The 23,279-nt window shown below is 64.0% G+C and overlaps 7 pseudogenes; all 7 read right to left on the bottom strand.

Annotated features, from left to right (window-relative positions):
- Positions 1–973: 973 nt before the first annotated feature.
- LOC142869143 (uncharacterized) lies at positions 974–1,096 on the bottom strand (annotated as a pseudogene).
- Positions 1,097–4,577: 3,481 nt separating this feature from the next.
- Positions 4,578–4,700, bottom strand: LOC142869142 (uncharacterized; annotated as a pseudogene).
- A 3,481-nt stretch (positions 4,701–8,181) lies between these two features.
- Positions 8,182–8,304, bottom strand: LOC142869141 (uncharacterized; annotated as a pseudogene).
- A 3,489-nt stretch (positions 8,305–11,793) lies between these two features.
- LOC142869140 (uncharacterized) lies at positions 11,794–11,916 on the bottom strand (annotated as a pseudogene).
- A 3,481-nt stretch (positions 11,917–15,397) lies between these two features.
- On the bottom strand, positions 15,398–15,520 carry LOC142869139 (uncharacterized; annotated as a pseudogene).
- Positions 15,521–19,000: 3,480 nt separating this feature from the next.
- LOC142869138 (uncharacterized) lies at positions 19,001–19,123 on the bottom strand (annotated as a pseudogene).
- Positions 19,124–22,604: 3,481 nt separating this feature from the next.
- On the bottom strand, positions 22,605–22,727 carry LOC142869137 (uncharacterized; annotated as a pseudogene).
- Positions 22,728–23,279: the final 552 nt, after the last annotated feature.

Raw genomic sequence — 23,279 nt, 5'->3', positions numbered from 1 at the left:
CGGAGTGCCATTGGGCTGTGAGGAGCAGCGGTGAGAGGGCGCCTCTCGTGTTCTCCTGGCCAGAGCTGGAACCCGTTCCAGTAAGCCAAGTATCCCAAGAATGGACACACGAGCGCCCCGTGAGCGCGCTCACCAGCAAATGGGTACGAACGGATGGACACCTAAGTGGACAGAGAGGAATCACCTTCATCATCGGGTGGGTGTCGGGCGGGTGGGGGGAGGGGAGGGGCATACACCTCCATTAGGAATGGGGTGGGTGCGCACCGACTGGGGGATGGGCGCACTTGAAGCTCTGACCCGAGGGGGGAGGCTGGGAGAGGGCAACGTACCCGACCTTAACATTGGTGCCCCCACAATACGCTGGAACAACATGAGAGGTAAATGAATAAGAACACAGGGGGGAGGGGGGCACGGGCAACACATGTCACCTGAATACTTGTACTCCCATCATCTGCTTGAAAAGAGAGAGAAAAGAAAATGCAATGAGAGAGGTAAGAGACACTTTTTAAAAATAACGACTCCAAAGAGAAAAGTAAAAGGAGGCCTGTGGAGCAGGTCTGGGTGTGACTCCGGATCCCCCAACATCAGCTGCCACCACCAAAGATTCCTACGTGGAGCCCATAGAACCCCAAAAGCAACGGGACGAGTTCTGGTCCCATACTCCCTCAAAATGACATCCTGGCCTCCTTCTGGAACTCCCTCCCCTCTCAGACTCTCAAGGTTTCCTCCAGCGTGTCGGTTCCCACAGAGCAGACCTTTGGTCTGAGACCTGACAGTCCAGATGCCACGCATGCTGCCGCGTGGCGGCGGTGTCGCGGCTTGGGACAAGAGGAGGCCCCACGGTGCGGGCTGGGGCGCCAGGCACCCCACGGCGGGCGCTGAGGGTGGGGGTGACCCCCACCCCGGGCCGCCGCCGCGCTCCCAGAAAGGGGACAGAACAAGAGGCAAAAAAAAAAAAAAAAGAAGAAGAAGAAGCCTACGGCACCCGGTATTCCCAGGCGGTCTTCTCCCATCCAAGTACTAACCAGGCCCGACCCTGCTTAGCTTCCGAGACCAGAGGAGACCGGGGGGCGTTCAGGGTGGTGTGGCCCTAGACGGCGGAGGGCGCCCCTGCCCCGCTCAAGATCCCAGCGTCTCTGCGCTTCCCCGCCGCCTCCTCCCGCCCCAGGCCCCGCGCCCGGCCGGGCCTGTTGAGTTCGCCGGCCGGGTCCGGCGGGCTCCGAGGGACGGGGGTGACGGGCCGGGCCGGGCGGCCGGGGCGGGGGGCTGTCTCTCTCTCCACACACACACACTCACACTCACTCACACTCACACAAGATGCGCCTCCACGGCTGGACCCGCCAAGGTGGAGCCCTCCCAGCCCCCCTCGTCTCCTCGCCTGGCCTCCTTCACCTACCCGCTGCCCACCCCCAGCGCGTCGCCGCCGCTGACTGCGCACGCGCGCACCGGCACCGGGCGCTCGCCCTTTGACCCCAGCCAGGGGCCGCCCTCCCCCACAACCCCTTTCAGCTGTGCCCCCCGCCCTGTGGGCGGGCTGCCGCCTATTCCCCCGGGCCAGGGCTGGGGCACAGCGCAAGGGGGAGGGGAGCGAGTGTATGGGGCATCTCTCTCTGGGGATGTGTCCCATGGGTGGGGTGGGGTGGGGTGGGGTGGCGTGGTTTGTGGGGCGCTGAAGAAATCAGTCCCCTCCATCTCCTACCTCTGGAAAACGCCCAAGCCCTTGGAGAACTGCCGGCACCGCGACCGTGGGGGCCGGGACCCTCCTCTGTGTCCTCCTGTGGCCCGGTCCAAGGGGCCTGGGCCTGGCCGGGGCTGCATTGGACCCCGACCACCCTGGCGTGTGGACTCGCTAAAAATCGGCGATTAGATATTGGATTCCAGCTTCCTTGAGGTCATTTCACTAATGAGTGCACCGGAAAGAGTTTCCTAATCCATCTGTGAGGGTGGCAACTGAAAGAGAATTTGAAAGCTGACAGAATAGGCGAGGGAAGGCATAGGAGATTTCCACACCCAGCAAGGAAGACTTTCCCGAAATGGAAGAAAGAAAGGAGCAAACAGAGACACCGGTAGCCCGCCCGGAAAAGAGTCTGCCCCTGAGAGAAAGTACCCTGACCAGGTTCACCCGTGGGTGGGTGGCCAGCTAGCGGCATTCAGAAGAGCGAGGCCCGCAGTCTGTGCGGAAGACACCTGCACTCGGGTGTGTGTGGCGGCACGATTCACAAGCAGCTCCAGATGTTAAACCAAGGAGAAGCCAGGGAGTTCCCAACGCCCCAGGTGTCCTCAGCCCACGACTGGCTGCTGTGGGAATGCGAAGCCCGGCTCCTTGTCTCAGAGCGGGACAACCAGGAGGTGTGACGTACACCCCGGGGTTCCCAGGAGGATCAGGCTGAAGCTGGGACTTGGCCTCAAAGTGTCCCCTCGCATGGCCACCCCCTTCCCCTTCCTGCTCCTCTACTCCTGGTGCCCCTCCATCCAGGGGCCAGACCTTAAAGAGTCACCGCAAGAGAATCCTGGTCCCCAAGGAGCCTTCTGGGGGACCGGTGCTGAGAGAGGTTGTGGGCATGGCCCGCTGGGGCTCTGCCCGACCCAGGGCTGAGAGATGCAACCTCCCAGCTCTGGGTCCCTGCAGGAAGCGTTGGCAAGCACAGGGCCGGTCCTCCAAAGGCCCAGGTGCAGGGAGCCCAGGCCAAGCAGCCTGTGGAAGAAGCCACTTGCCCTGCCACCCCGGGAACACGGCTGCAGGCCCCGGCCCTTCCCACCTCCTCCTCCTCCTCCTCTTCCCCCCCCCCGCCCCCCCCCGACATGGCACAGGGCTCAGAGACACCTCAGACTCTTGCTACCCAAAGTGCAAAGGGCATCAGTTGCTCCTCTAACCCCCCCCCCCCGCCCAGCAGACCGCGTTGTCCAGCCAGCCCCCGGGCCTCCCTGGGGTGCCCAGCACAAAAGCGCAGACACCCACCGGACCCTCAATCTCAGCTTTCGGATGTTTTTGCCACTCTAAGGACCCGCAGGCCAGCTGGGCCTTCGGGCAGGACAGAGAGCCCCGGAATCCGACGTGGAGAGCTGCGTGTACGTCCCCATCAGGAGGCGGTCCCCACCTCCGCGACTCTCCCCTTGCGGGGAGCGGCAGCCGCAGGGCCTCAGGGAAGACACCAGGCTGGGTCCCCGCGGCACAGCGGGGGCCCCGCACGCGACTTAGGGACGGCTGCTGGAGACTGCTGCGGCCACCCTGCTGCCGGGTTTCTGGAGGGCTTCCTGGAAGCAGCGTCCACACCAAGCCCTTGGAAGGCCCAGGCGACGGAGGAGCCGGTCAGGCAGGGGCCGAGGACGGTGAGAGGCCGGACGGGCGGGAAGGAGCATGTCAGGCAGGGGCAGAGGACGGTGACAGGCCGGGCGGGAAGGAGCCGGTCAGGCGGGGGCCCGGGACAGTGACGGGCCTGGGCCTGGCCGGGGAGGAGTGCGTCAGGCAGGGGCAGAGGACACGGGCTGGGTAAGGGTTAGGGTGACAGTTAGGGCACAATTCACACAATCGCAAAGATGTGGAAGCGACCCGAGTGCCCATCCATCCAGGAGTGCATTAATAAAATGTGGCGCGTGGACACCACGGAGTGCCATTGGGCTGTGAGGAGCAGCGGTGAGAGGGCGCCTCTCGTGTTCTCCTGGCCAGAGCTGGAACCCGTTCCAGTAAGCCAAGTATCCCAAGAATGGACACACGAGCGCCCCGTGAGCGCGCTCACCAGCAAATGGGTACGAACGGATGGACACCTAAGTGGACAGAGAGGAATCACCTTCATCATCGGGTGGGTGTCGGGCGGGTGGGGGGAGGGGAGGGGCATACACCTCCATTAGGAATGGGGTGGGTGCGCACCGACTGGGGGATGGGCGCACTTGAAGCTCTGACCCGAGGGGGGAGGCTGGGAGAGGGCAACGTACCCGACCTTAACATTGGTGCCCCCACAATACGCTGGAACAACATGAGAGGTAAATGAATAAGAACACAGGGGGGAGGGGGGCACGGGCAACACATGTCACCTGAATACTTGTACTCCCATCATCTGCTTGAAAAGAGAGAGAAAAGAAAATGCAATGAGAGAGGTAAGAGACACTTTTTAAAAATAACGACTCCAAAGAGAAAAGTAAAAGGAGGCCTGTGGAGCAGGTCTGGGTGTGACTCCGGATCCCCCAACATCAGCTGCCACCACCAAAGATTCCTACGTGGAGCCCATAGAACCCCAAAAGCAACGGGACGAGTTCTGGTCCCATACTCCCTCAAAATGACATCCTGGCCTCCTTCTGGAACTCCCTCCCCTCTCAGACTCTCAAGGTTTCCTCCAGCGTGTCGGTTCCCACAGAGCAGACCTTTGGTCTGAGACCTGACAGTCCAGATGCCACGCATGCTGCCGCGTGGCGGCGGTGTCGCGGCTTGGGACAAGAGGAGGCCCCACGGTGCGGGCTGGGGCGCCAGGCACCCCACGGCGGGCGCTGAGGGTGGGGGTGACCCCCACCCCGGGCCGCCGCCGCGCTCCCAGAAAGGGGACAGAACAAGAGGCAAAAAAAAAAAAAAAAGAAGAAGAAGCAGCCTACGGCACCCGGTATTCCCAGGCGGTCTTCTCCCATCCAAGTACTAACCAGGCCCGACCCTGCTTAGCTTCCGAGACCAGAGGAGACCGGGGGGCGTTCAGGGTGGTGTGGCCCTAGACGGCGGAGGGCGCCCCTGCCCCGCTCAAGATCCCAGCGTCTCTGCGCTTCCCCGCCGCCTCCTCCCGCCCCAGGCCCCGCGCCCGGCCGGGCCTGTTGAGTTCGCCGGCCGGGTCCGGCGGGCTCCGAGGGACGGGGGTGACGGGCCGGGCCGGGCGGCCGGGGCGGGGGGCTGTCTCTCTCTCCACACACACACACTCACACTCACTCACACTCACACAAGATGCGCCTCCACGGCTGGACCCGCCAAGGTGGAGCCCTCCCAGCCCCCCTCGTCTCCTCGCCTGGCCTCCTTCACCTACCCGCTGCCCACCCCCAGCGCGTCGCCGCCGCTGACTGCGCACGCGCGCACCGGCACCGGGCGCTCGCCCTTTGACCCCAGCCAGGGGCCGCCCTCCCCCACAACCCCTTTCAGCTGTGCCCCCCGCCCTGTGGGCGGGCTGCCGCCTATTCCCCCGGGCCAGGGCTGGGGCACAGCGCAAGGGGGAGGGGAGCGAGTGTATGGGGCATCTCTCTCTGGGGATGTGTCCCATGGGTGGGGTGGGGTGGGGTGGGGTGGCGTGGTTTGTGGGGCGCTGAAGAAATCAGTCCCCTCCATCTCCTACCTCTGGAAAACGCCCAAGCCCTTGGAGAACTGCCGGCACCGCGACCGTGGGGGCCGGGACCCTCCTCTGTGTCCTCCTGTGGCCCGGTCCAAGGGGCCTGGGCCTGGCCGGGGCTGCATTGGACCCCGACCACCCTGGCGTGTGGACTCGCTAAAAATCGGCGATTAGATATTGGATTCCAGCTTCCTTGAGGTCATTTCACTAATGAGTGCACCGGAAAGAGTTTCCTAATCCATCTGTGAGGGTGGCAACTGAAAGAGAATTTGAAAGCTGACAGAATAGGCGAGGGAAGGCATAGGAGATTTCCACACCCAGCAAGGAAGACTTTCCCGAAATGGAAGAAAGAAACGAGCAAACAGAGACACCGGTAGCCCGCCCGGAAAAGAGTCTGCCCCTGAGAGAAAGTACCCTGACCAGGTTCTCCCGTGGGTGGGTGGCCAGCTAGCGGCATTCAGAAGAGCGAGGCCCGCAGTCTGTGCGGAAGACACCTGCACTCGGGTGTGTGTGGCGGCACGATTCACAAGCAGCTCCAGATGTTAAACCAAGGAGAAGCCAGGGAGTTCCCAACGCCCCAGGTGTCCTCAGCCCACGACTGGCTGCTGTGGGAATGCGAAGCCCGGCTCCTTGTCTCAGAGCGGGACAACCAGGAGGTGTGACGTACACCCCGGGGTTCCCAGGAGGATCAGGCTGAAGCTGGGACTTGGCCTCAAAGTGTCCCCTCGCATGGCCACCCCCTTCCCCTTCCTGCTCCTCTACTCCTGGTGCCCCTCCATCCAGGGGCCAGACCTTAAAGAGTCACCGCAAGAGAATCCTGGTCCCCAAGGAGCCTTCTGGGGGACCGGTGCTGAGAGAGGTTGTGGGCATGGCCCGCTGGGGCTCTGCCCGACCCAGGGCTGAGAGATGCAACCTCCCAGCTCTGGGTCCCTGCAGGAAGCGTTGGCAAGCACAGGGCCGGTCCTCCAAAGGCCCAGGTGCAGGGAGCCCAGGCCAAGCAGCCTGTGGAAGAAGCCACTTGCCCTGCCACCCCGGGAACACGGCTGCAGGCCCCGGCCCTTCCCACCTCCTCCTCCTCCTCCTCTTCCCCCCCCCGCCCCCCCCCGACATGGCACAGGGCTCAGAGACACCTCAGACTCTTGCTACCCAAAGTGCAAAGGGCATCAGTTGCTCCTCTAACCCCCCCCCCCGCCCAGCAGACCGCGTTGTCCAGCCAGCCCCCGGGCCTCCCTGGGGTGCCCAGCACAAAAGCGCAGACACCCACCGGACCCTCAATCTCAGCTTTCGGATGTTTTTGCCACTCTAAGGACCCGCAGGCCAGCTGGGCCTTCGGGCAGGACAGAGAGCCCCGGAATCCGACGTGGAGAGCTGCGTGTACGTCCCCATCAGGAGGCGGTCCCCACCTCCGCGACTCTCCCCTTGCGGGGAGCGGCAGCCGCAGGGCCTCAGGGAAGACACCAGGCTGGGTCCCCGCGGCACAGCGGGGGCCCCGCACGCGACTTAGGGACGGCTGCTGGAGACTGCTGCGGCCACCCTGCTGCCGGGTTTCTGGAGGGCTTCCTGGAAGCAGCGTCCACACCAAGCCCTTGGAAGGCCCAGGCGACGGAGGAGCCGGTCAGGCAGGGGCCGAGGACGGTGAGAGGCCGGACGGGCGGGAAGGAGCATGTCAGGCAGGGGCAGAGGACGGTGACAGGCCGGGCGGGAAGGAGCCGGTCAGGCGGGGGCCCGGGACAGTGACGGGCCTGGGCCTGGCCGGGGAGGAGTGCGTCAGGCAGGGGCAGAGGACACGGGCTGGGTAAGGGTTAGGGTGACAGTTAGGGCACAATTCACACAATCGCAAAGATGTGGAAGCGACCCGAGTGCCCATCCATCCAGGAGTGCATTAATAAAATGTGGCGCGTGGACACCACGGAGTGCCATTGGGCTGTGAGGAGCAGCGGTGAGAGGGCGCCTCTCGTGTTCTCCTGGCCAGAGCTGGAACCCGTTCCAGTAAGCCAAGTATCCCAAGAATGGACACACGAGCGCCCCGTGAGCGCGCTCACCAGCAAATGGGTACGAACGGATGGACACCTAAGTGGACAGAGAGGAATCACCTTCATCATCGGGTGGGTGTCGGGCGGGTGGGGGGAGGGGAGGGGCATACACCTCCATTAGGAATGGGGTGGGTGCGCACCGACTGGGGGATGGGCGCACTTGAAGCTCTGACCCGAGGGGGGAGGCTGGGAGAGGGCAACGTACCCGACCTTAACATTGGTGCCCCCACAATACGCTGGAACAACATGAGAGGTAAATGAATAAGAACACAGGGGGGGAGGGGGGCACGGGCAACACATGTCACCTGAATACTTGTACTCCCATCATCTGCTTGAAAAGAGAGAGAAAAGAAAATGCAATGAGAGAGGTAAGAGACACTTTTTAAAAATAACGACTCCAAAGAGAAAAGTAAAAGGAGGCCTGTGGAGCAGGTCTGGGTGTGACTCCGGATCCCCCAACATCAGCTGCCACCACCAAAGATTCCTACGTGGAGCCCATAGAACCCCAAAAGCAACGGGACGAGTTCTGGTCCCATACTCCCTCAAAATGACATCCTGGCCTCCTTCTGGAACTCCCTCCCCTCTCAGACTCTCAAGGTTTCCTCCAGCGTGTCGGTTCCCACAGAGCAGACCTTTGGTCTGAGACCTGACAGTCCAGATGCCACGCATGCTGCCGCGTGGCGGCGGTGTCGCGGCTTGGGACAAGAGGAGGCCCCACGGTGCGGGCTGGGGCGCCAGGCACCCCACGGCGGGCGCTGAGGGTGGGGGTGACCCCCACCCCGGGCCGCCGCCGCGCTCCCAGAAAGGGGACAGAACAAGAGGCAAAAAAAAAAAAAAAAAGAAGAAGAAGAAGCCTACGGCACCCGGTATTCCCAGGCGGTCTTCTCCCATCCAAGTACTAACCAGGCCCGACCCTGCTTAGCTTCCGAGACCAGAGGAGACCGGGGGGCGTTCAGGGTGGTGTGGCCCTAGACGGCGGAGGGCGCCCCTGCCCCGCTCAAGATCCCAGCGTCTCTGCGCTTCCCCGCCGCCTCCTCCCGCCCCAGGCCCCGCGCCCGGCCGGGCCTGTTGAGTTCGCCGGCCGGGTCCGGCGGGCTCCGAGGGACGGGGGTGACGGGCCGGGCCGGGCGGCCGGGGCGGGGGGCTGTCTCTCTCTCCACACACACACACTCACACTCACTCACACTCACACAAGATGCGCCTCCACGGCTGGACCCGCCAAGGTGGAGCCCTCCCAGCCCCCCTCGTCTCCTCGCCTGGCCTCCTTCACCTACCCGCTGCCCACCCCCAGCGCGTCGCCGCCGCTGACTGCGCACGCGCGCACCGGCACCGGGCGCTCGCCCTTTGACCCCAGCCAGGGGCCGCCCTCCCCCACAACCCCTTTCAGCTGTGCCCCCCGCCCTGTGGGCGGGCTGCCGCCTATTCCCCCGGGCCAGGGCTGGGGCACAGCGCAAGGGGGAGGGGAGCGAGTGTATGGGGCATCTCTCTCTGGGGATGTGTCCCATGGGTGGGGTGGGGTGGGGTGGGGTGGCGTGGTTTGTGGGGCGCTGAAGAAATCAGTCCCCTCCATCTCCTACCTCTGGAAAACGCCCAAGCCCTTGGAGAACTGCCGGCACCGCGACCGTGGGGGCCGGGACCCTCCTCTGTGTCCTCCTGTGGCCCGGTCCAAGGGGCCTGGGCCTGGCCGGGGCTGCATTGGACCCCGACCACCCTGGCGTGTGGACTCGCTAAAAATCGGCGATTAGATATTGGATTCCAGCTTCCTTGAGGTCATTTCACTAATGAGTGCACCGGAAAGAGTTTCCTAATCCATCTGTGAGGGTGGCAACTGAAAGAGAATTTGAAAGCTGACAGAATAGGCGAGGGAAGGCATAGGAGATTTCCACACCCAGCAAGGAAGACTTTCCCGAAATGGAAGAAAGAAAGGAGCAAACAGAGACACCGGTAGCCCGCCCGGAAAAGAGTCTGCCCCTGAGAGAAAGTACCCTGACCAGGTTCTCCCGTGGGTGGGTGGCCAGCTAGCGGCATTCAGAAGAGCGAGGCCCGCAGTCTGTGCGGAAGACACCTGCACTCGGGTGTGTGTGGCGGCACGATTCACAAGCAGCTCCAGATGTTAAACCAAGGAGAAGCCAGGGAGTTCCCAACGCCCCAGGTGTCCTCAGCCCACGACTGGCTGCTGTGGGAATGCGAAGCCCGGCTCCTTGTCTCAGAGCGGGACAACCAGGAGGTGTGACGTACACCCCGGGGTTCCCAGGAGGATCAGGCTGAAGCTGGGACTTGGCCTCAAAGTGTCCCCTCGCATGGCCACCCCCTTCCCCTTCCTGCTCCTCTACTCCTGGTGCCCCTCCATCCAGGGGCCAGACCTTAAAGAGTCACCGCAAGAGAATCCTGGTCCCCAAGGAGCCTTCTGGGGGACCGGTGCTGAGAGAGGTTGTGGGCATGGCCCGCTGGGGCTCTGCCCGACCCAGGGCTGAGAGATGCAACCTCCCAGCTCTGGGTCCCTGCAGGAAGCGTTGGCAAGCACAGGGCCGGTCCTCCAAAGGCCCAGGTGCAGGGAGCCCAGGCCAAGCAGCCTGTGGAAGAAGCCACTTGCCCTGCCACCCCGGGAACACGGCTGCAGGCCCCGGCCCTTCCCACCTCCTCCTCCTCCTCCTCTTCCCCCCCCGCCCCCCCCCCCCCCCCCGACATGGCACAGGGCTCAGAGACACCTCAGACTCTTGCTACCCAAAGTGCAAAGGGCATCAGTTGCTCCTCTAACCCCCCCCCCCCCCGCCCAGCAGACCGCGTTGTCCAGCCAGCCCCCGGGCCTCCCTGGGGTGCCCAGCACAAAAGCGCAGACACCCACCGGACCCTCAATCTCAGCTTTCGGATGTTTTTGCCACTCTAAGGACCCGCAGGCCAGCTGGGCCTTCGGGCAGGACAGAGAGCCCCGGAATCCGACGTGGAGAGCTGCGTGTACGTCCCCATCAGGAGGCGGTCCCCACCTCCGCGACTCTCCCCTTGCGGGGAGCGGCAGCCGCAGGGCCTCAGGGAAGACACCAGGCTGGGTCCCCGCGGCACAGCGGGGGCCCCGCACGCGACTTAGGGACGGCTGCTGGAGACTGCTGCGGCCACCCTGCTGCCGGGTTTCTGGAGGGCTTCCTGGAAGCAGCGTCCACACCAAGCCCTTGGAAGGCCCAGGCGACGGAGGAGCCGGTCAGGCAGGGGCCGAGGACGGTGAGAGGCCGGACGGGCGGGAAGGAGCATGTCAGGCAGGGGCAGAGGACGGTGACAGGCCGGGCGGGAAGGAGCCGGTCAGGCGGGGGCCCGGGACAGTGACGGGCCTGGGCCTGGCCGGGGAGGAGTGCGTCAGGCAGGGGCAGAGGACACGGGCTGGGTAAGGGTTAGGGTGACAGTTAGGGCACAATTCACACAATCGCAAAGATGTGGAAGCGACCCGAGTGCCCATCCATCCAGGAGTGCATTAATAAAATGTGGCGCGTGGACACCACGGAGTGCCATTGGGCTGTGAGGAGCAGCGGTGAGAGGGCGCCTCTCGTGTTCTCCTGGCCAGAGCTGGAACCCGTTCCAGTAAGCCAAGTATCCCAAGAATGGACACACGAGCGCCCCGTGAGCGCGCTCACCAGCAAATGGGTACGAACGGATGGACACCTAAGTGGACAGAGAGGAATCACCTTCATCATCGGGTGGGTGTCGGGCGGGTGGGGGGAGGGGAGGGGCATACACCTCCATTAGGAATGGGGTGGGTGCGCACCGACTGGGGGATGGGCGCACTTGAAGCTCTGACCCGAGGGGGGAGGCTGGGAGAGGGCAACGTACCCGACCTTAACATTGGTGCCCCCACAATACGCTGGAACAACATGAGAGGTAAATGAATAAGAACACAGGGGGGAGGGGGGCACGGGCAACACATGTCACCTGAATACTTGTACTCCCATCATCTGCTTGAAAAGAGAGAGAAAAGAAAATGCAATGAGAGAGGTAAGAGACACTTTTTAAAAATAACGACTCCAAAGAGAAAAGTAAAAGGAGGCCTGTGGAGCAGGTCTGGGTGTGACTCCGGATCCCCCAACATCAGCTGCCACCACCAAAGATTCCTACGTGGAGCCCATAGAACCCCAAAAGCAACGGGACGAGTTCTGGTCCCATACTCCCTCAAAATGACATCCTGGCCTCCTTCTGGAACTCCCTCCCCTCTCAGACTCTCAAGGTTTCCTCCAGCGTGTCGGTTCCCACAGAGCAGACCTTTGGTCTGAGACCTGACAGTCCAGATGCCACGCATGCTGCCGCGTGGCGGCGGTGTCGCGGCTTGGGACAAGAGGAGGCCCCACGGTGCGGGCTGGGGCGCCAGGCACCCCACGGCGGGCGCTGAGGGTGGGGGTGACCCCCACCCCGGGCCGCCGCCGCGCTCCCAGAAAGGGGACAGAACAAGAGGCAAAAAAAAAAAAAAAAGAAGAAGAAGAAGCCTACGGCACCCGGTATTCCCAGGCGGTCTTCTCCCATCCAAGTACTAACCAGGCCCGACCCTGCTTAGCTTCCGAGACCAGAGGAGACCGGGGGGCGTTCAGGGTGGTGTGGCCCTAGACGGCGGAGGGCGCCCCTGCCCCGCTCAAGATCCCAGCGTCTCTGCGCTTCCCCGCCGCCTCCTCCCGCCCCAGGCCCCGCGCCCGGCCGGGCCTGTTGAGTTCGCCGGCCGGGTCCGGCGGGCTCCGAGGGACGGGGGTGACGGGCCGGGCCGGGCGGCCGGGGCGGGGGGCTGTCTCTCTCTCCACACACACACACTCACACTCACTCACACTCACACAAGATGCGCCTCCACGGCTGGACCCGCCAAGGTGGAGCCCTCCCAGCCCCCCTCGTCTCCTCGCCTGGCCTCCTTCACCTACCCGCTGCCCACCCCCAGCGCGTCGCCGCCGCTGACTGCGCACGCGCGCACCGGCACCGGGCGCTCGCCCTTTGACCCCAGCCAGGGGCCGCCCTCCCCCACAACCCCTTTCAGCTGTGCCCCCCGCCCTGTGGGCGGGCTGCCGCCTATTCCCCCGGGCCAGGGCTGGGGCACAGCGCAAGGGGGAGGGGAGCGAGTGTATGGGGCATCTCTCTCTGGGGATGTGTCCCATGGGTGGGGTGGGGTGGGGTGGGGTGGCGTGGTTTGTGGGGCGCTGAAGAAATCAGTCCCCTCCATCTCCTACCTCTGGAAAACGCCCAAGCCCTTGGAGAACTGCCGGCACCGCGACCGTGGGGGCCGGGACCCTCCTCTGTGTCCTCCTGTGGCCCGGTCCAAGGGGCCTGGGCCTGGCCGGGGCTGCATTGGACCCCGACCACCCTGGCGTGTGGACTCGCTAAAAATCGGCGATTAGATATTGGATTCCAGCTTCCTTGAGGTCATTTCACTAATGAGTGCACCGGAAAGAGTTTCCTAATCCATCTGTGAGGGTGGCAACTGAAAGAGAATTTGAAAGCTGACAGAATAGGCGAGGGAAGGCATAGGAGATTTCCACACCCAGCAAGGAAGACTTTCCCGAAATGGAAGAAAGAAAGGAGCAAACAGAGACACCGGTAGCCCGCCCGGAAAAGAGTCTGCCCCTGAGAGAAAGTACCCTGACCAGGTTCTCCCGTGGGTGGGTGGCCAGCTAGCGGCATTCAGAAGAGCGAGGCCCGCAGTCTGTGCGGAAGACACCTGCACTCGGGTGTGTGTGGCGGCACGATTCACAAGCAGCTCCAGATGTTAAACCAAGGAGAAGCCAGGGAGTTCCCAACGCCCCAGGTGTCCTCAGCCCACGACTGGCTGCTGTGGGAATGCGAAGCCCGGCTCCTTGTCTCAGAGCGGGACAACCAGGAGGTGTGACGTACACCCCGGGGTTCCCAGGAGGATCAGGCTGAAGCTGGGACTTGGCCTCAAAGTGTCCCCTCGCATGGCCACCCCCTTCCCCTTCCTGCTCCTCTACTCCTGGTGCCCCTCCATCCAGGGGCCAGACCTTAAAGAGTCACCGCAAGAGAATCCTGGTCCCCAAGGAGCCTTCTGGGGGACCGGTGCTGAGAGAGGTTGTGGGCATGGCCCGCTGGGGCTCTGCCCGACCCAGGGCTGAGAGATGCAACCTCCCAGCTCTGGGTCCCTGCAGGAAGCGTTGGCAAGCACAGGGCCGGTCCTCCAAAGGCCCAGGTGCAGGGAGCCCAGGCCAAGCAGCCTGTGGAAGAAGCCACTTGCCCTACCACCCCGGGAACACGGCTGCAGGCCCCGGCCCTTCCCACCTCCTCCTCCTCCTCCTCTTCCCCCCCCCGCCCCCCCCCGACATGGCACAGGGCTCAGAGACACCTCAGACTCTTGCTACCCAAAGTGCAAAGGGCATCAGTTGCTCCTCTAACCCCCCCCCCCCCGCCCAGCAGACCGCGTTGTCCAGCCAGCCCCCGGGCCTCCCTGGGGTGCCCAGCACAAAAGCGCAGACACCCACCGGACCCTCAATCTCAGCTTTCGGATGTTTTTGCCACTCTAAGGACCCGCAGGCCAGCTGGGCCTTCGGGCAGGACAGAGAGCCCCGGAATCCGACGTGGAGAGCTGCGTGTACGTCCCCATCAGGAGGCGGTCCCCACCTCCGCGACTCTCCCCTTGCGGGGAGCGGCAGCCGCAGGGCCTCAGGGAAGACACCAGGCTGGGTCCCCGCGGCACAGCGGGGGCCCCGCACGCGACTTAGGGACGGCTGCTGGAGACTGCTGCGGCCACCCTGCTGCCGGGTTTCTGGAGGGCTTCCTGGAAGCAGCGTCCACACCAAGCCCTTGGAAGGCCCAGGCGACGGAGGAGCCGGTCAGGCAGGGGCCGAGGACGGTGAGAGGCCGGACGGGCGGGAAGGAGCATGTCAGGCAGGGGCAGAGGACGGTGACAGGCCGGGCGGGAAGGAGCCGGTCAGGCGGGGGCCCGGGACAGTGACGGGCCTGGGCCTGGCCGGGGAGGAGTGCGTCAGGCAGGGGCAGAGGACACGGGCTGGGTAAGGGTTAGGGTGACAGTTAGGGCACAATTCACACAATCGCAAAGATGTGGAAGCGACCCGAGTGCCCATCCATCCAGGAGTGCATTAATAAAATGTGGCGCGTGGACACCACGGAGTGCCATTGGGCTGTGAGGAGCAGCGGTGAGAGGGCGCCTCTCGTGTTCTCCTGGCCAGAGCTGGAACCCGTTCCAGTAAGCCAAGTATCCCAAGAATGGACACACGAGCGCCCCGTGAGCGCGCTCACCAGCAAATGGGTACGAACGGATGGACACCTAAGTGGACAGAGAGGAATCACCTTCATCATCGGGTGGGTGTCGGGCGGGTGGGGGGAGGGGAGGGGCATACACCTCCATTAGGAATGGGGTGGGTGCGCACCGACTGGGGGATGGGCGCACTTGAAGCTCTGACCCGAGGGGGGAGGCTGGGAGAGGGCAACGTACCCGACCTTAACATTGGTGCCCCCACAATACGCTGGAACAACATGAGAGGTAAATGAATAAGAACACAGGGGGGAGGGGGGCACGGGCAACACATGTCACGTGAATACTTGTACTCCCATCATCTGCTTGAAAAGAGAGAGAAAAGAAAATGCAATGAGAGAGGTAAGAGACACTTTTTAAAAATAACGACTCCAAAGAGAAAAGTAAAAGGAGGCCTGTGGAGCAGGTCTGGGTGTGACTCCGGATCCCCCAACATCAGCTGCCACCACCAAAGATTCCTACGTGGAGCCCATAGAACCCCAAAAGCAACGGGACGAGTTCTGGTCCCATACTCCCTCAAAATGACATCCTGGCCTCCTTCTGGAACTCCCTCCCCTCTCAGACTCTCAAGGTTTCCTCCAGCGTGTCGGTTCCCACAGAGCAGACCTTTGGTCTGAGACCTGACAGTCCAGATGCCACGCATGCTGCCGCGTGGCGGCGGTGTCGCGGCTTGGGACAAGAGGAGGCCCCACGGTGCGGGCTGGGGCGCCAGGCACCCCACGGCGGGCGCTGAGGGTGGGGGTGACCCCCACCCCGGGCCGCCGCCGCGCTCCCAGAAAGGGGACAGAACAAGAGGCAAAAAAAAAAAAAAAAGAAGAAGAAGAAGCCTACGGCACCCGGTATTCCCAGGCGGTCTTCTCCCATCCAAGTACTAACCAGGCCCGACCCTGCTTAGCTTCCGAGACCAGAGGAGACCGGGGGGCGTTCAGGGTGGTGTGGCCCTAGACGGCGGAGGGCGCCCCTGCCCCGCTCAAGATCCCAGCGTCTCTGCGCTTCCCCGCCGCCTCCTCCCGCCCCAGGCCCCGCGCCCGGCCGGGCCTGTTGAGTTCGCCGGCCGGGTCCGGCGGGCTCCGAGGGACGGGGGTGACGGGCCGGGCCGGGCGGCCGGGGCGGGGGGCTGTCTCTCTCTCCACACACACACACTCACACTCACTCACACTCACACAAGATGCGCCTCCACGGCTGGACCCGCCAAGGTGGAGCCCTCCCAGCCCCCCTCGTCTCCTCGCCTGGCCTCCTTCACCTACCCGCTGCCCACCCCCAGCGCGTCGCCGCCGCTGACTGCGCACGCGCGCACCGGCACCGGGCGCTCGCCCTTTGACCCCAGCCAGGGGCCGCCCTCCCCCACAACCCCTTTCAGCTGTGCCCCCCGCCCTGTGGGCGGGCTGCCGCCTATTCCCCCGGGCCAGGGCTGGGGCACAGCGCAAGGGGGAGGGGAGCGAGTGTATGGGGCATCTCTCTCTGGGGATGTGTCCCATGGGTGGGGTGGGGTGGGGTGGGGTGGCGTGGTTTGTGGGGCGCTGAAGAAATCAGTCCCCTCCATCTCCTACCTCTGGAAAACGCCCAAGCCCTTGGAGAACTGCCGGCACCGCGACCGTGGGGGCCGGGACCCTCCTCTGTGTCCTCCTGTGGCCCGGTCCAAGGGGCCTGGGCCTGGCCGGGGCTGCATTGGACCCCGACCACCCTGGCGTGTGGACTCGCTAAAAATCGGCGATTAGATATTGGATTCCAGCTTCCTTGAGGTCATTTCACTAATGAGTGCACCGGAAAGAGTTTCCTAATCCATCTGTGAGGGTGGCAACTGAAAGAGAATTTGAAAGCTGACAGAATAGGCGAGGGAAGGCATAGGAGATTTCCACACCCAGCAAGGAAGACTTTCCCGAAATGGAAGAAAGAAAGGAGCAAACAGAGACACCGGTAGCCCGCCCGGAAAAGAGTCTGCCCCTGAGAGAAAGTACCCTGACCAGGTTCTCCCGTGGGTGGGTGGCCAGCTAGCGGCATTCAGAAGAGCGAGGCCCGCAGTCTGTGCGGAAGACACCTGCACTCGGGTGTGTGTGGCGGCACGATTCACAAGCAGCTCCAGATGTTAAACCAAGGAGAAGCCAGGGAGTTCCCAACGCCCCAGGTGTCCTCAGCCCACGACTGGCTGCTGTGGGAATGCGAAGCCCGGCTCCTTGTCTCAGAGCGGGACAACCAGGAGGTGTGACGTACACCCCGGGGTTCCCAGGAGGATCAGGCTGAAGCTGGGACTTGGCCTCAAAGTGTCCCCTCGCATGGCCACCCCCTTCCCCTTCCTGCTCCTCTACTCCTGGTGCCCCTCCATCCAGGGGCCAGACCTTAAAGAGTCACCGCAAGAGAATCCTGGTCCCCAAGGAGCCTTCTGGGGGACCGGTGCTGAGAGAGGTTGTGGGCATGGCCCGCTGGGGCTCTGCCCGACCCAGGGCTGAGAGATGCAACCTCCCAGCTCTGGGTCCCTGCAGGAAGCGTTGGCAAGCACAGGGCCGGTCCTCCAAAGGCCCAGGTGCAGGGAGCCCAGGCCAAGCAGCCTGTGGAAGAAGCCACTTGCCCTACCACCCCGGGAACACGGCTGCAGGCCCCGGCCCTTCCCACCTCCTCCTCCTCCTCCTCTTCCCCCCCCCGCCCCCCCCCGACATGGCACAGGGCTCAGAGACACCTCAGACTCTTGCTACCCAAAGTGCAAAGGGCATCAGTTGCTCCTCTAACCCCCCCCCCCCGCCCAGCAGACCGCGTTGTCCAGCCAGCCCCCGGGCCTCCCTGGGGTGCCCAGCACAAAAGCGCAGACACCCACCGGACCCTCAATCTCAGCTTTCGGATGTTTTTGCCACTCTAAGGACCCGCAGGCCAGCTGGGCCTTCGGGCAGGACAGAGAGCCCCGGAATCCGACGTGGAGAGCTGCGTGTACGTCCCCATCAGGAGGCGGTCCCCACCTCCGCGACTCTCCCCTTGCGGGGAGCGGCAGCCGCAGGGCCTCAGGGAAGACACCAGGCTGGGTCCCCGCGGCACAGCGGGGGCCCCGCACGCGACTTAGGGACGGCTGCTGGAGACTGCTGCGGCCACCCTGCTGCCGGGTTTCTGGAGGGCTTCCTGGAAGCAGCGTCCACACCAAGCCCTTGGAAGGCCCAGGCGACGGAGGAGCCGGTCAGGCAGGGGCCGAGGACGGTGAGAGGCCGGACGGGCGGGAAGGAGCATGTCAGGCAGGGGCAGAGGACGGTGACAGGCCGGGCGGGAAGGAGCCGGTCAGGCGGGGGCCCGGGACAGTGACGGGCCTGGGCCTGGCCGGGGAGGAGTGCGTCAGGCAGGGGCAGAGGACACGGGCTGGGTAAGGGTTAGGGTGACAGTTAGGGCACAATTCACACAATCGCAAAGATGTGGAAGCGACCCGAGTGCCCATCCATCCAGGAGTGCATTAATAAAATGTGGCGCGTGGACACCACGGAGTGCCATTGGGCTGTGAGGAGCAGCGGTGAGAGGGCGCCTCTCGTGTTCTCCTGGCCAGAGCTGGAACCCGTTCCAGTAAGCCAAGTATCCCAAGAATGGACACACGAGCGCCCCGTGAGCGCGCTCACCAGCAAATGGGTACGAACGGATGGACACCTAAGTGGACAGAGAGGAATCACCTTCATCATCGGGTGGGTGTCGGGCGGGTGGGGGGAGGGGAGGGGCATACACCTCCATTAGGAATGGGGTGGGTGCGCACCGACTGGGGGATGGGCGCACTTGAAGCTCTGACCCGAGGGGGGAGGCTGGGAGAGGGCAACGTACCCGACCTTAACATTGGTGCCCCCACAATACGCTGGAACAACATGAGAGGTAAATGAATAAGAACACAGGGGGGAGGGGGGCACGGGCAACACATGTCACGTGAATACTTGTACTCCCATCATCTGCTTGAAAAGAGAGAGAAAAGAAAATGCAATGAGAGAGGTAAGAGACACTTTTTAAAAATAACGACTCCAAAGAGAAAAGTAAAAGGAGGCCTGTGGAGCAGGTCTGGGTGTGACTCCGGATCCCCCAACATCAGCTGCCACCACCAAAGATTCCTACGTGGAGCCCATAGAACCCCAAAAGCAACGGGACGAGTTCTGGTCCCATACTCCCTCAAAATGACATCCTGGCCTCCTTCTGGAACTCCCTCCCCTCTCAGACTCTCAAGGTTTCCTCCAGCGTGTCGGTTCCCACAGAGCAGACCTTTGGTCTGAGACCTGACAGTCCAGATGCCACGCATGCTGCCGCGTGGCGGCGGTGTCGCGGCTTGGGACAAGAGGAGGCCCCACGGTGCGGGCTGGGGCGCCAGGCACCCCACGGCGGGCGCTGAGGGTGGGGGTGACCCCCACCCCGGGCCGCCGCCGCGCTCCCAGAAAGGGGACAGAACAAGAGGCAAAAAAAAAAAAAAAAGAAGAAGAAGAAGCCTACGGCACCCGGTATTCCCAGGCGGTCTTCTCCCATCCAAGTACTAACCAGGCCCGACCCTGCTTAGCTTCCGAGACCAGAGGAGACCGGGGGGCGTTCAGGGTGGTGTGGCCCTAGACGGCGGAGGGCGCCCCTGCCCCGCTCAAGATCCCAGCGTCTCTGCGCTTCCCCGCCGCCTCCTCCCGCCCCAGGCCCCGCGCCCGGCCGGGCCTGTTGAGTTCGCCGGCCGGGTCCGGCGGGCTCCGAGGGACGGGGGTGACGGGCCGGGCCGGGCGGCCGGGGCGGGGGGCTGTCTCTCTCTCCACACACACACACTCACACTCACTCACACTCACACAAGATGCGCCTCCACGGCTGGACCCGCCAAGGTGGAGCCCTCCCAGCCCCCCTCGTCTCCTCGCCTGGCCTCCTTCACCTACCCGCTGCCCACCCCCAGCGCGTCGCCGCCGCTGACTGCGCACGCGCGCACCGGCACCGGGCGCTCGCCCTTTGACCCCAGCCAGGGGCCGCCCTCCCCCACAACCCCTTTCAGCTGTGCCCCCCGCCCTGTGGGCGGGCTGCCGCCTATTCCCCCGGGCCAGGGCTGGGGCACAGCGCAAGGGGGAGGGGAGCGAGTGTATGGGGCATCTCTCTCTGGGGATGTGTCCCATGGGTGGGGTGGGGTGGGGTGGGGTGGCGTGGTTTGTGGGGCGCTGAAGAAATCAGTCCCCTCCATCTCCTACCTCTGGAAAACGCCCAAGCCCTTGGAGAACTGCCGGCACCGCGACCGTGGGGGCCGGGACCCTCCTCTGTGTCCTCCTGTGGCCCGGTCCAAGGGGCCTGGGCCTGGCCGGGGCTGCATTGGACCCCGACCACCCTGGCGTGTGGACTCGCTAAAAATCGGCGATTAGATATTGGATTCCAGCTTCCTTGAGGTCATTTCACTAATGAGTGCACCGGAAAGAGTTTCCTAATCCATCTGTGAGGGTGGCAACTGAAAGAGAATTTGAAAGCTGACAGAATAGGCGAGGGAAGGCATAGGAGATTTCCACACCCAGCAAGGAAGACTTTCCCGAAATGGAAGAAAGAAAGGAGCAAACAGAGACACCGGTAGCCCGCCCGGAAAAGAGTCTGCCCCTGAGAGAAAGTACCCTGACCAGGTTCTCCCGTGGGTGGGTGGCCAGCTAGCGGCATTCAGAAGAGCGAGGCCCGCAGTCTGTGCGGAAGACACCTGCACTCGGGTGTGTGTGGCGGCACGATTCACAAGCAGCTCCAGATGTTAAACCAAGGAGAAGCCAGGGAGTTCCCAACGCCCCAGGTGTCCTCAGCCCACGACTGGCTGCTGTGGGAATGCGAAGCCCGGCTCCTTGTCTCAGAGCGGGACAACCAGGAGGTGTGACGTACACCCCGGGGTTCCCAGGAGGATCAGGCTGAAGCTGGGACTTGGCCTCAAAGTGTCCCCTCGCATGGCCACCCCCTTCCCCTTCCTGCTCCTCTACTCCTGGTGCCCCTCCATCCAGGGGCCAGACCTTAAAGAGTCACCGCAAGAGAATCCTGGTCCCCAAGGAGCCTTCTGGGGGACCGGTGCTGAGAGAGGTTGTGGGCATGGCCCGCTGGGGCTCTGCCCGACCCAGGGCTGAGAGATGCAACCTCCCAGCTCTGGGTCCCTGCAGGAAGCGTTGGCAAGCACAGGGCCGGTCCTCCAAAGGCCCAGGTGCAGGGAGCCCAGGCCAAGCAGCCTGTGGAAGAAGCCACTTGCCCTGCCACCCCGGGAACACGGCTGCAGGCCCCGGCCCTTCCCACCTCCTCCTCCTCCTCCTCTTCCCCCCCCCCGCCCCCCCCCGACATGGCACAGGGCTCAGAGACACCTCAGACTCTTGCTACCCAAAGTGCAAAGGGCATCAGTTGCTCCTCTAACCCCCCCCCCCCGCCCAGCAGACCGCGTTGTCCAGCCAGCCCCCGGGCCTCCCTGGGGTGCCCAGCACAAAAGCGCAGACACCCACCGGACCCTCAATCTCAGCTTTCGGATGTTTTTGCCACTCTAAGGACCCGCAGGCCAGCTGGGCCTTCGGGCAGGACAGAGAGCCCCGGAATCCGACGTGGAGAGCTGCGTGTACGTCCCCATCAGGAGGCGGTCCCCACCTCCGCGACTCTCCCCTTGCGGGGAGCGGCAGCCGCAGGGCCTCAGGGAAGACACCAGGCTGGGTCCCCGCGGCACAGCGGGGGCCCCGCACGCGACTTAGGGACGGCTGCTGGAGACTGCTGCGGCCACCCTGCTGCCGGGTTTCTGGAGGGCTTCCTGGAAGCAGCGTCCACACCAAGCCCTTGGAAGGCCCAGGCGACGGAGGAGCCGGTCAGGCAGGGGCCGAGGACGGTGAGAGGCCGGACGGGCGGGAAGGAGCATGTCAGGCAGGGGCAGAGGACGGTGACAGGCCGGGCGGGAAGGAGCCGGTCAGGCGGGGGCCCGGGACAGTGACGGGCCTGGGCCTGGCCGGGGAGGAGTGCGTCAGGCAGGGGCAGAGGACACGGGCTGGGTAAGGGTTAGGGTGACAGTTAGGGCACAATTCACACAATCGCAAAGATGTGGAAGCGACCCGAGTGCCCATCCATCCAGGAGTGCATTAATAAAATGTGGCGCGTGGACACCACGGAGTGCCATTGGGCTGTGAGGAGCAGCGGTGAGAGGGCGCCTCTCGTGTTCTCCTGGCCAGAGCTGGAACCCGTTCCAGTAAGCCAAGTATCCCAAGAATGGACACACGAGCGCCCCGTGAGCGCGCTCACCAGCAAATGGGTACGAACGGATGGACACCTAAGTGGACAGAGAGGAATCACCTTCATCATCGGGTGGGTGTCGGGCGGGTGGGGGGAGGGGAGGGGCATACACCTCCATTAGGAATGGGGTGGGTGCGCACCGACTGGGGGATGGGCGCACTTGAAGCTCTGACCCGAGGGGGGAGGCTGGGAGAGGGCAACGTACCCGACCTTAACATTGGTGCCCCCACAATACGCTGGAACAACATGAGAGGTAAATGAATAAGAACACAGGGGGGAGGGGGGCACGGGCAACACATGTCACCTGAATACTTGTACTCCCATCATCTGCTTGAAAAGAGAGAGAAAAGAAAATGCAATGAGAGAGGTAAGAGACACTTTTTAAAAATAACGACTCCAAAGAGAAAAGTAAAAGGAGGCCTGTGGAGCAGGTCTGGGTGTGACTCCGGATCCCCCAACATCAGCTGCCACCACCAAAGATTCCTACGTGGAGCCCATAGAACCCCAAAAGCAACGGGACGAGTTCTGGTCCCATACTCCCTCAAAATGACATCCTGGCCTCCTTCTGGAACTCCCTCCCCTCTCAGACTCTCAAGGTTTCCTCCAGCGTGTCGGTTCCCACAGAGCAGACCTTTGGTCTGAGACCTGACAGTCCAGATGCCACGCATGCTGCCGCGTGGCGGCGGTGTCGCGGCTTGGGACAAGAGGAGGCCCCACGGTGCGGGCTGGGGCGCCAGGCACCCCACGGCGGGCGCTGAGGGTGGGGGTGACCCCCACCCCGGGCCGCCGCCGCGCTCCCAGAAAGGGGACAGAACAAGAGGCAAAAAAAAAAAAAAAAGAAGAAGAAGAAGCCTACGGCACCCGGTATTCCCAGGCGGTCTTCTCCCATCCAAGTACTAACCAGGCCCGACCCTGCTTAGCTTCCGAGACCAGAGGAGACCGGGGGGCGTTCAGGGTGGTGTGGCCCTAGACGGCGGAGGGCGCCCCTGCCCCGCTCAAGATCCCAGCGTCTCTGCGCTTCCCCGCCGCCTCCTCCCGCCCCAGGCCCCGCGCCCGGCCGGGCCTGTTGAGTTCGCCGGCCGGGTCCGGCGGGCTCCGAGGGACGGGGGTGACGGGCCGGGCCGGGCGGCCGGGGCGGGGGGCTGTCTCTCTCTCCACACACACACACTCACACTCACTCACACTCACACAAGATGCGCCTCCACGGCTGGACCCGCCAAGGTGGAGCCCTCCCAGCCCCCCTCGTCTCCTCGCCTGGCCTCCTTCACCTACCCGCTGCCCACCCCCAGCGCGTCGCCGCCGCTGACTGCGCACGCGCGCACCGGCACCGGGCGCTCGCCCTTTGACCCCAGCCAGGGGCCGCCCTCCCCCACAACCCCTTTCAGCTGTGCCCCCCGCCCTGTGGGCGGGCTGCCGCCTATTCCCCCGGGCCAGGGCTGGGGCACAGCGCAAGGGGGAGGGGAGCGAGTGTATGGGGCATCTCTCTCTGGGGATGTGTCCCATGGGTGGGGTGGGGTGGGGTGG

Source organism: Microcebus murinus, unplaced genomic scaffold (genome assembly GCF_040939455.1).
Source record: "Microcebus murinus isolate Inina unplaced genomic scaffold, M.murinus_Inina_mat1.0 scaf059_hap2_Mmur4.0, whole genome shotgun sequence".
In the NCBI taxonomy this organism is placed as follows: Eukaryota; Metazoa; Chordata; class Mammalia; order Primates; family Cheirogaleidae; genus Microcebus; species Microcebus murinus.
The sequence above is the reverse complement of the archived record's forward strand: the minus strand, read 5'-3'. Positions and strand labels throughout refer to the sequence as shown.